Raw genomic sequence first — 12,100 nt, 5'->3', positions numbered from 1 at the left:
GGGTATTTTGTATCCATTGAGCAAAGATCGGCTGTAATTGTATAGCAGTATCTGAAAACATATCTTGAGGGCGCCCTAATGCGCTCATGGTATCATTATGAATATACAAACCAAAACTGTGAAAACCTAAAAAGATACATACCCAGTTAAGATGTGATATGATTGAATCACGATGTCTAAGGACACGATCTAATAGATCGTTGTATCGAATAGTCGGATCATAATCTCTTACCATAAAAATCGCTGCATGCGCAGCAGCACCGACTATGAGAAATCCACCAATCCACATGTGATGTGTAAACAATGACAGTTGTGTACCATAGTCAGTAGCTAGGTATGGATAAGGAGGCATAGAATACATATGGTGAGCTACAACAATGGTCAAAGAGCCTAACATAGCTAGATTAATAGATAATTGAGCATGCCATGACGTTGTTAGAATCTCATATATACCTTTATGACCCTGGCCTGTAAATGGACCTTTATGTGCCTCTAAAATGTCTTTTATATTGTGACCAATACCCCAGTTGGTCCTATACATGTGACCCGCTATCAAGAAAAGAATTGCAATAGCTAAATGATGGTGTATAATATCGGTCAGCCATAAACCTCCAGTTACTGGATCTAATCCTCCACGAAAAGTAAGAAATTCTCCGTATTTTGACCAATTCAAGGTAAAAAATGGGGTTGCTCCCTCGGAAAAACTCGGATAAAGTTGAGCCAAAAGATCCCGATTTAGGATAAATTCATGAGGAAGTGGTATCTCTTTGGGATCTACTGCAGCATTTAGAAATTGGTTAATCGGTAAAGATACATGTATTTGATGTCCTGCCCAAGAAAGAGACCCCAACCCTAGGAGCCCTGTCAAATGGTGATTCAACATAGATTCTACATCTTGGAACCAAGCCAATTTTGGAGCAGCTTTGTGATAATGAAACCAACCAGCAAAAAGCATTAAGGCTGCAAAGACCAATGCACCAATTGCAGTACAATAGAGTTGTAATTCATTAGTTATTCCAGATGCTCTCCAAATCTGAAAAAAACCAGAGGTTATTTGTATTCCTCGGAACCCCCCCCCTACATCACCATTCAATATTTCTTGACCCACTATTGGCCAAACCACCTGAGCACTAGGCCTAATGTGAGTAGGATCACTTAACCATGCCTCATAATTGGAAAAACGAGCACCATGAAAATACATGCCACTCAGCCAAAGAAAGATGATAGAGAGTTGGCCAAAATGCGCACTAAAAACTTTTCGGGAAATCTCCTCTAAATCATTAGTATGGCTATCAAAATCATGAGCGTCAGCATGTAGGTTCCAGATCCAAGTAGTAGTATCTGGTCCCTTAGCTATTGTTCTTGAGAAATGACCAGGTTTTGCCCATTCCTCAAAAGAAGTTTTTATAGGATCCCTATCTACCAAAATTTTAACTTCTGGTTCCGGTGAACGAATAATCATTGAGTCCTCCTCTTTCCAGACAACACATACAAAGAGACCTGCCAACATAAAACAGAATTAGTGAACTTATTAGAGATGTTTCTATTGAGTTTTGTTCTCTCCTATCTCTCATGTATTGGATATCTTAGTAAATTTCATTTCTTTAGTTTTTCACTAGAACAATTATGATCTCGAAGTCAATTCGGGGCAAGTGTTCGAATCTATTATGACATAAGAGTGAGGCGCTCAACGGACCTATTTTAATCTTCTAAGACCTTTTTGGGAACTCTGAATGGAAGTTCAATAATTTTTCGTGCAGCCTAATCAAATGTATTCAGATTTTATTCTAATTCTATTCCTTAGATTTTATTTTTTTTTTTAGATAAAGTATAAGTATGTACTCTATTTCAAATTGAGCAGGCATTAGCATTCATTATTAGGCAATATACCTATATTTTATTTCTTTTTTTGAAGGTCTCTTTTCTTAATTTGATTGAATATTAGTTTAAATAACAGAAAAAAGGAGAAAATTATCTACTGTATCCACATCTCGTTTATTTCTATGAAATACTAGACAAAATCGAACAAAATTAGAAGGGATATATTTAAATTATGTGATTGGTCGTTCCTATAGAAATGATTTTTGAATTTGATAGGGACAAGAAACAAGAATTTATAACAATATATATTTATCTATCTATATCTTTATATAGATAGATAAATATATAAGAAAAAAAAGAAACAGAGTGTTCTTATTCAAAACGCCCTGTGATCTTCAACCAATTCTGTGCTGCAATATAATTACCGGGGGTGAGAGCTATAGCTTGTTTCCAATATTCAGCGGCTTGATTAAACCAAGACTCCGCAACTTCTGAGTCTCCCTGCCGAATGGCCTGTTCTCCTCGGTCGAAATAGGTGAGTCAATTCCTTTCCTTAGAACCGTACTTGAGAATTTCCTGACTCATACGGCTCAGTAGTCAATTCTTTTTTTGTTCTATTATCTTGAAGTTAACTAAAAGAAAAAAAGAAATTATTAATATGAGTTTCAAACTTTCATTTTTACTAATAAATAAAGAATTTCAAAGAATTTCATCTTTTTTTTTAGTTTTATCTTTTCTCCTACCTTCAGAAAAGGGAATCAAGCATTGGCATTAACGCCCTAATTCTAATTTTCTGAAAGGTAACTATCTCGATTTTATATATCATATACAAAAATATATGATAGATTCATTTCTATAGAATCTTGGTAAAAGTTTTTTCTTTCTTATCTTATAAGTTCTTATAAGTAAAGAGAAAATACTTTCTATCTTTGGGATTTGATACTACACCGCTGCTCAAAATACCAGGGGATCCTTTTTATTACATAAGTGGATTCCTGACTTCTTTATTTATCATGAGATAAGGAAGCAGTTTTTATTATATCGATTGAAAACCGTGTTAATTGATCCTTACGATGCTTCCTTTATCAATTAGATCTTTTATCCATAGAAAAAGAGGGTATCTAGACATATCGATTTCTTCATATTTTTACTTCTATGAAGTTTCTTTGCTACAGCTGATAAAAATCGTTGTTTTGAACGATATATATATGTAGAAAGCCTTTCTTATTTATAATTATTTATATTTCTATATTTCTTATATTAAAATTTGTGGATTTGCTTGTTCTTTTCTTTTTTCTTTCTATAGTGGAGATAGTCGCACGTAATGACAGATCACGGCCATATTATTAAAAGCTTGGGGTAAAAATGGGTTTCGTTCGAGCGCCCGAAAATAATATTCCAAAGCTTTAGTATGTTCTCCGTTACTTGTGTGAATAAGGCCTATGTTATAAAGTATATAACTTCGATCATAGGGATCAATTTCCAGTCGCATAGCCTCATAATAATTCTGTAAAGCTTCTGCATAATTTCCTTCAGATTGAGCTGACATCCGTTACGGTCGTCATTCGGTTCAAAGAATCTCCGCTCCAGAACTGTACGTGAGATTTTCATCTCATACGGCTCCCCCCTTATGTGTGTAATGAGAAAAATCCATCAAATCAAAAAATATTCCAGTATTCTCATTCTCAACTGAACAGAGCTAGTGTTTTTACAATAAATCTCTAGCCAACCTTCCTGTCAAAAATTATTTCTTAACATTAAGTATGTAGGTACTTGATAAAAAAAAATAAGAACTTCAACAATTTCTTTGTCCTCTACGCTGCTTAATTTCCTGGAATTAGTCACCTCAATAATCTTCGATGGTTCTATGGGTATCCAAAATATGAACGAGATGGATATTTATTGTCCCAACCATTCCTGTTAGTCCCAATCTCGATAAGCCATGGATATAGATAGATACAAAGTTTTCGTGTCCTTGATTCCCAAGCGTAGTGCTTCTTTCCCAATGTTGCCTATCAGTACTAGTAATTTGGGGTTGACCTAACCCCATAAGTATAGGTATAACCTTTCGCTTAATACTAGAAACCTAAAATTCAAGCATATAAGGCTTCATTAATCGAGGATACACGACAGAAGGAATTAATCCTTTTATTTACAAATTTCACCTTCAACACGCGTGGGGTTTTTCCATTCCATTTTTTTTTGACCGAAATCGGTCAAAAAAAATGGAATCAAATCACACCATCTCTGTAATAAGTGAATGCCCTTTTTTCTCCTGAAGTTGTCGGAATTATTCGTAATAAGATATTGGCTACAATTGAAAAGGTCTTATCTATAAAATTTTCATTTATCCGAGATCTAGGCATAGGTAGAAATCCATTCTATAATTTAATTAATCATGGTGTGAGAAATCAATCCCACAAATAAAGGAATTGTATAATTATAATACAGTGCGAAATAACGTAAAAATGAACTCATCAATCAAATTTGTTTATCCTAAGACCTTGTAGGAGGTTTTTTTTTAATTTTACTTTGTATTTTTATAGTTTGAATAGGTTTTATGCATTTATGAAAAATAGGATTGATTCACTATTCAACATTCAACCGGTTTCTGGGCATCATTATATAGGAGAGATGGCCGAGTGGTTCAAGGCGTAGCATTGGAACTGCTATGTAGGCTTTTTGTTTACCGGGGGTTCGAATCCCTCTCTTTCCGAATCTTTACCAAATTCATCAATATTACTCATCCCAATGCATACCATTATTTCATATTTCAAATTTGTTTGTTGATATGGACAACTTTATATTCCTCATTTTTCGGTAATACAAAAAATAGTGGATAACGGGTGGGCAAGGAATAAAAATTTTCGCATATCCATGTCTATGATATATGAATAGCAGAAAATCCTTGTAAAAAAAACTCTTGTTATTTTAGTTAAGTTTAAGTTTGACGAGAATAATATTCTACAACCAGTAATTCATTTATTTTCAAACCAACCCATTTATTATCTATTATTTGATTAATTAAACCTTTATATTGGAAAGGGTGAACAGTCAAATGATTTGGCAATTTCTCATGGGGGGCTGAATCAAAATAATTTTGAATAAGAGTTTTAGATTTTTGTTCATCCTTTGCTGTAATAATATCTTGAGGTTTACAACGATAACTTGGTATATCCACTATACGACCATTAACTAAAACATGTCTATGGTTTATAAATTGGCGGGCTTGAGGAATAGTCGCAGCCATACCCAATCGAAAAAGTATGTTATCCAAGCGCATTTCAAGTAGTTGTAATAAAACCTGACCAGTTGATCCTTTAGCTTTTCCGGAGATACGAACGTATTTAAGCAATTGTCGTTCTGTAAGACCATAATGAAAACGCAATTTTTGTTTTTCTTCTAAACGAATACGATATTGAGATTTTTTACTGAAGCGCAATTGATTTCGAAATTCGTTTTTGACTGTTGGCCTTTTACTAGTAAGTCCTGGTAAATATCCTAGACGACGTATTTTTTTGAAACGAGGTCCTCTGTAACGTGACATAAAAACTCCTTTTTTAAAATGAAAAATCTTATAAATCGAAATGAAAACTAAACGAAATGAAAAATATTATAGAATTCTAAATGAAGCGAAATCTACTAAAGTTTTATAGTACAAAGAAGAATTAGATGAATTTTATCAATATCCGAATTTATTGTATATAAAAGAATACAAAAAAGTAGGTTAATTTCTTGATTTCTTCCGCAGAGATCGAACTCTCCCAATTTTTTATTTCTAAAAAAGATATTATCAATTATGTAAAAAACAAATAGAGAAAAGCCGGTTATCGGATTCGAACCGATGACCATCGCATTACAAATGCGATGCTCTAACCTCTGAGCTAAACCGGCTAATGTAAACGAAATATACATATGCAGAAGAATTGAATGGGATCTTAGTTATCAATTTTTAGTTATTTATAACAAAATTCAAATTAATACAAACATCAAAAATAGAGAAAGAAAATATAGAAAATCAAACCCAATTTTTATTATTTCTATTATTTATTTTATCTGATAACATAAAGTGCAAGATAATAATTAATATTATATTAATATAATTTATTTAATATAATTTATTTCGATCTACTATTCTAGATATATATTATTAAATTGATTTCTTTCAAAAAGATTATTTATTAGTACTTAAAGTAAATTTGAATAAATATAAATTTTAGTAAATATTTATTAAGGAATTCCATATTTCTAAGTAAATGTCTAATTCTATATTATATTCAATTAAAAGAATGGTTTTTTTTAGCCACTAGATTCGTTTTAGTTATATAAATTGTATATGAATAAATGGATTGTTTATTTTCTTTTTTTTTTTAAGCAAAAACAAAAAAAAAAAAAGAATCGACCATTCGAGTATTCTAAATTGTATGAAAAAAGAAGATAAGTAGGTACATAGAAGATAAGTAGATATGTGGTCTATATCTGTGTATATTGAATTGTTAATATATAGATATTAGAATTAGTTCTGATTCAAACAAATAAAGGTATCCAATATAGATGAAATAAAATCTATAAAATTGGAGAAAGGGGTTTTTAATATTTAATAAAATAATATGTATTTAATGAATTCAAAAGTTCCCGCATAATTCTCATAATAGAAATGAAAAAAAAAGCATTCTATTATAATCAGATTCAAATAAAAAAAAAGATGGGGATATGGCGAAATTGGTAGACGCTACGGACTTAATTGGATTGAGTTTTGGTATGGAAACTTACCAAGTAATAATTTTCAAATTCAGAGAAACCCTGGAATTCACAATGGGCAATCCTGAGCCAAATCCTGTTTTCTGAAAACAAATAAAAATTCAGAAAGTGATAATAAAAAAGGGATAGGTGCAGAGACTCTATGGAAGCTGTTCTAACAAACGAAATTGACGACTTTTTTTATTGCATTAGTAAAAGAATCCTTTCACCAAAATTACAGGAATGGATCAAAGATAAACATTTAGAAACATATATATATACTGAAATACTCTTTCAATTTGTTACTTTTTATTTTATTATTGAAGATCTATTTGTGATAAAAATATTCACAAATGAAAAATGTGAATCAAATCAATTCGAAGTTGAAGAAAAGATGGAATATTTATTGATGAAATTATTCACTTCATCATAATCGGCTAAAACCCTTGAAGAACTGATAAATCAGATGAGAATAAAGATAGAGTCCTATTCTACATGTCAATACCGACAACAATGAAATTGAAAGTAAGAGGAAAATCCGTCGACTTAAGAAATCATGAGGGTTCAAGTCCCTCTATCCCCAAAAATACTTTTTCATTTTCTAATTTTTTTCCTATATCCTCTCTATCTTGAAGTCCTTATTTATGTGTTTTATTCGATTTATTATTTCCCAACGAAATTGGAATTTTTATTTTCATCAATTTCCTATCTATCATAATTTTCTTATCTATCATAATGACAAGGGACGAGTTTTGGAATAGATATAAATATATATGTGAAACACATAGAATTTTTTTTAATCAGAAATGTATAAATTAATATCTTATTTTTTAGCAAGGAATTTTCATATGCGTAATTAACGATTAACAATAAAAAATAATTATTACTGCGGAAACTCACTTACAAACTTTTTTTTTACTTAGTTGATATAGATTCATTAACATAGATTTTAAAAATCTTTTAAAATCAAAGTATTAAGCTTCAAGAATGGTCGGGATAGCTCAGTTGGTAGAGCAGAGGACTGAAAATCCTCGTGTCACCAGTTCAAATCTGGTTCCTGACACAAGATTCATTTGTATGAGTATCTATCCCCCATATTCATTTTAATGAATATGGGGGATAGATACTCATACAAATTTGTGTTCTTCTAGATTCTGATACATAACATATTTCTTTGATCTATTTAGGTATCTGTAGATATACTTTTCCTAGATGATTAAAGAATAGATGCAATTTTTTATTAGGTATATTCGCTTATCTATAGTATCTATATATATATAGATATAGATATATAGATAATGAATTCTTTATCTATTTTTTTCCTTTTTTTTCTGCGATACAAAAAAAGGTTTCTATTTCCATAATATTCGAGTGGTTTAATTAGTTGGTTAAAAGACCTAAAAGTCGAAGTTCTGGGGTGGAGTGAGAATATTAAGAATTCATCTGAGAAGGATTACCAAAATAGAATCGAGCCCTTTTCTTTGTGTTTTTTTTTTCGTGGCCGTATAATTGATGGTGATGTGCACGTTATATAGTTTATTATAAAGATAAAGAATTAGTTTATTATAAAGATAAAGAATTTTTGCAGTTCATCCTATTTCTTTTATTGGCTTGGCTGATAAGAACTCAGTATTGTTTTTGTTTTAGAATCTTAAGAAACTCCTATCCATCCTATTTTAAACCCTATAATTATTCATTCTATTATTTCTGAATTTTGTGATTTCTCACATAATAATATCTGAATGCAACTTCCATTACTCTGCCTGATTTAATGTCAATCAATTATTTTGTCTGATCTATAACAGAATGTACTTATATTCTTTGACTGGGGTTGCAGAAGTTTGGATTAGTTTATTATTTTTATCATTTAGTGAGCATCTTGTATTTCATAAAAATTTGGAGCAATATAATCTTTACGCAAAGGCCATCCTATCCAATTTTCGGGCATTAAAATACGTCTTAGACGCGGATGACTATCATAAGAGATTCCCAACATATCATAAGATTCCTTTTCTTGAAAATCCGCACTTTTCCAAACCCAAAAAATCGAAGGAATTCTGGGATTTTTTCTTGATACAAATATTTTTATGCATACCTCTTCGGGTTGATTTATACCATACTCTATTCTTGTAAAATGATATACACTAGCTAAGAGTCCTCCGGGTGCTACATCATAGGCACATTGAGAACGTAGATAATTGTAACCATATACATATAAAATGACAGCAATGGAATGCCAATCCTCGGGCTTTATTTGTAAAGTCTCTATTCCTAGGTAATCGAAACCCAAGGATCTATGAATTAGTCCATGTTTGACTAGCCAAGAAGACAAACGACCTTGCATTTTTTGCTTCTCCTAAATTTTTTTTATGAGTTTGGTATTAGTATTTTCTATTACGATGAAATTTTTAAAATACGATGAAATTTTTAAAAAAGGAATTGCTTTTTATTATTGTACTTTAAAAAAATGTGTCAGACGATATCTCTGAAGTAGATGGCGGTTGATAGAAAAATTCTTGACCATAATTGTCAGTATAAGTACTGTATCCAACATGAAACTTATGGTTGGTAGTAAAACATCTATTCTCTCGTTGAAAACTCATTGGATCTTCATATATTTCTCGAGATATTTTCTTACGAAGTTTTGTTATAGCATCTATAATGGCCTCCGGTTTAGGTGGACAGCCCGGCAAATATACATCTACAGGAATTAGCTTATCTACGCCTCGAACAGTACTATAAGAATCGGTACTAAACATCCCCCCCGTAATTGTACAGGCTCCCATAGCAATAACATATTTAGGTTCGGGCATTTGTTCATATAATCGAACTAAAGAAGGGGCCATTTTCATAGTTACAGTGCCCGCTGTTAAAATTAGGTCCGCCTGCCTAGGACTCGATCGTGGTACTAGTCCATAACGATCAAAATCGAATCGTGATCCTATTAATGAAGCAAATTCAATGAAGCAACAACTCGTACCATAAAGAAGCGGCCATAAACTGGATAATCTTGACCAATTTGAAAAATCATTTAATGTCGTTGAAATAACTGAATTTTGGGTTGTTTGATCAAGTAAGGGAAACTCAATGGAATTCATAATTGTCTCAATATTTTTTTTTCTAATTGTCTAAATAGTCAAGAATTAAGACCATTCTAATGCCCCCTTTCGCCATGCATAAACTGAACCAACAATTAGGATAAGCACGAATAAGAAAGCTTCTAAAAATACGGATACCCCTAATACATCGAAACTCATTGCCCATGGATAAAGAAAAACCGTTTCAACATCAAAAACAACAAAAATGAGAGCAAACATATAATAACGGATTCGAAATTGTAACCAAGCATCGCCTATTGGTTCTATTCCGGATTCATAACTAGAAAGTTTTTCCGGTCCCTTGCTAATGGGGGCTAAAATTCCAGAAATTAGAAATGCCAAAATAGGAATCAAACTTGATATTATTAGAAATGCCCAAAAAATATCATATTCGTAAAGAAGAAACATAAAAGTACTCCTCTGAATGTAGAAAATATACCAAATTCATTTTCATTTTTAGTCTAAAGTCTCCATTTTTTTAGACTAGCTGAATATACTAATATTAATATTATTCTATCGAATATGAATATGTTCGAATAGAAAGTTACAAATTGTTTTTTTTTTAGTAATAGTCTTAGTAATGAGATCTATTCGATCCAAAATAGTATTAATATTATTAGTATCTGTAGGAATATTAGGGCTATACGGACTCGAACCGTAGACCTTCTCGGTAAAACAGATCAAACTAATTATTATCTAAATGATTTAAATTGTTTTCAAAACCCAACATGCATTTTTTTTTGCATTGAGCTTTTTCATTAACTGATAAAAATATTAGTTAGTCCACCATCTTTTTTTTTTTTTACAGTAAAGAATAAAGAGATGATTCCCTATGCTCTTCTTTTTTATTTGTATAACAATCAAAGAGCACTACCAAAGTGTTTCAAAGAAGGATTATCTTGACGTAGGTCTGCTTCTGGCCTAGATCAACTTAAGTTAAATGGACTCTTTATCCACCTACTAAAATTAAAATAGAAGATAAGAAATGACACTTCATACACCTTAAAGTTCATAAAATAGGAAGAAAAGATAATCTTTTTTAGGTCCCTATACCCTTTATGTTTAGCATTGACGAGAAATGGGTATTCACCTTATCAATATCTCAAATCAATTATGGATTCGATTTTATGGCTAAACCCTTTGTCAGGCTAGTGTTCTCTTGTTTTGTTCCTTAAAATGGAGTAAGACACCGATTTCTTACTATAAGATAAACTTTTTTAATTACAAGATGAACTCCTCTGAAAAAAAGCATTGGCGCTCGTGTAAACGAGGTGCTCTACCTAACTGAGCTACAGCCCTTGTGTTTTTGATACATATTTTATCATAGTATGAAGATAATTGCTTGTCAAGATGAATATTACATGATCGAATCCCTTTCAGATGAATATTACATGATCGAATCCCTTGAACGGGGGTTGGTATTGCTTATCAGTAATTTTACATTTATAATCAATTAATCTGATAGATGGGTACTCTTCTTTTTTTTTTTTGAGGAGGAGTCCTAAATTACCCTACTTAACTCAGTGGTTAGAGTATTGCTTTCATACGGCGGGAGTCATTGGTTCAAATCCAATAGTAGGTAAGGTATAGTTATAACTTATTAGATACCTTTGACTGTGGTATCTAATAAGCTTTTCTACTTACTTTTTTCTTCTGACTGTTTCTTTTTTTCTTTTTATTGTTTTCGGATATTGGGACGCATCAATTTCAACTTGTTATGAAATAACATTGATAGCCTCTACTCGTGTTCTAGCTCGTCTAAGAGCTAGATTTTGCCTCAATTGTTTGTCTCTTGCCTTCAGCCTTATTCAAAATTAGTTTCTGCTATTTCAAGAGTTTGCTGTGCTTCTTGTGGATCAATGTCACTACCCTTTTCCGCATCATTTACTAAAACAGTTATCTCATTATTATTTATTCTAGCAAACCCCCCCCATCAGAGCCATTGTTAACCATTGGTCTTTAAGGACGTATTCTCAAAATACCTATATCGACAGCTGAGGCAATAGGCGCATGATTAGGTAATACTCCAATTTGTCCGCTATTAGTAGGTAAAATGATTCCTTCACTTCTGAATCCCAAACAATTCGATTGGGGGTCAATACACAAAGATTTAAAGTCATTTCTTCAAATTGCTCTCCGTTTCTAAGTTCGTAGCCCTTCGCAGTAGCTTCATCGATATTACCTACCAAATAAAAGGCTTGTTCAGGAAGACCGTCTAATTCTCCCAGAAAGAATCAAATTAAACCCTCTAATTGTTTCTACTAGACCAACATATTTTCCAGCCGAACCGGTAAAACTTCTGCTACGAAAAAAGGTTGTGATAGAAACGCTCAATTTTTCGTGCTCTTGCTACGGTTAAGCGATCTTCTTCGGATAATTCGTCCAAGCCAAGGATAGCTATAATGTCTTGAAGTTCTTTGTAACGTTGTAAAGTTTGTTTA

General features: G+C 32.0%; 3 non-coding genes across 3 annotated transcripts; 2 read left to right on the top strand and 1 right to left on the bottom strand.

Moving 5' to 3' along the window:
- Positions 1-4,449: 4,449 nt before the first annotated feature.
- Positions 4,450-4,537, top strand: TRNAS-GGA (transfer RNA serine (anticodon GGA)). The gene has a single exon. It is a non-coding gene; the product is annotated as a tRNA-Ser (tRNA).
- A 1,105-nt stretch (positions 4,538-5,642) lies between these two features.
- On the bottom strand, positions 5,643-5,715 carry TRNAT-UGU (transfer RNA threonine (anticodon UGU)). Its single transcript has one exon. It is a non-coding gene; the product is annotated as a tRNA-Thr (tRNA).
- Positions 5,716-7,551: 1,836 nt separating this feature from the next.
- Positions 7,552-7,624, top strand: TRNAF-GAA (transfer RNA phenylalanine (anticodon GAA)). The gene has a single exon. It is a non-coding gene; the product is annotated as a tRNA-Phe (tRNA).
- Positions 7,625-12,100: the final 4,476 nt, after the last annotated feature.

This window comes from Vigna unguiculata, unplaced genomic scaffold (assembly GCF_037176805.1).
Source record: "Vigna unguiculata cultivar grain cowpea cultivar isolate G323 ecotype 2 unplaced genomic scaffold, ASM3717680v1 ptg000084l, whole genome shotgun sequence".
Taxonomy (NCBI): Eukaryota; Viridiplantae; Streptophyta; class Magnoliopsida; order Fabales; family Fabaceae; genus Vigna; species Vigna unguiculata.
This window is presented reverse-complemented; position numbering and strand designations above follow the sequence as displayed.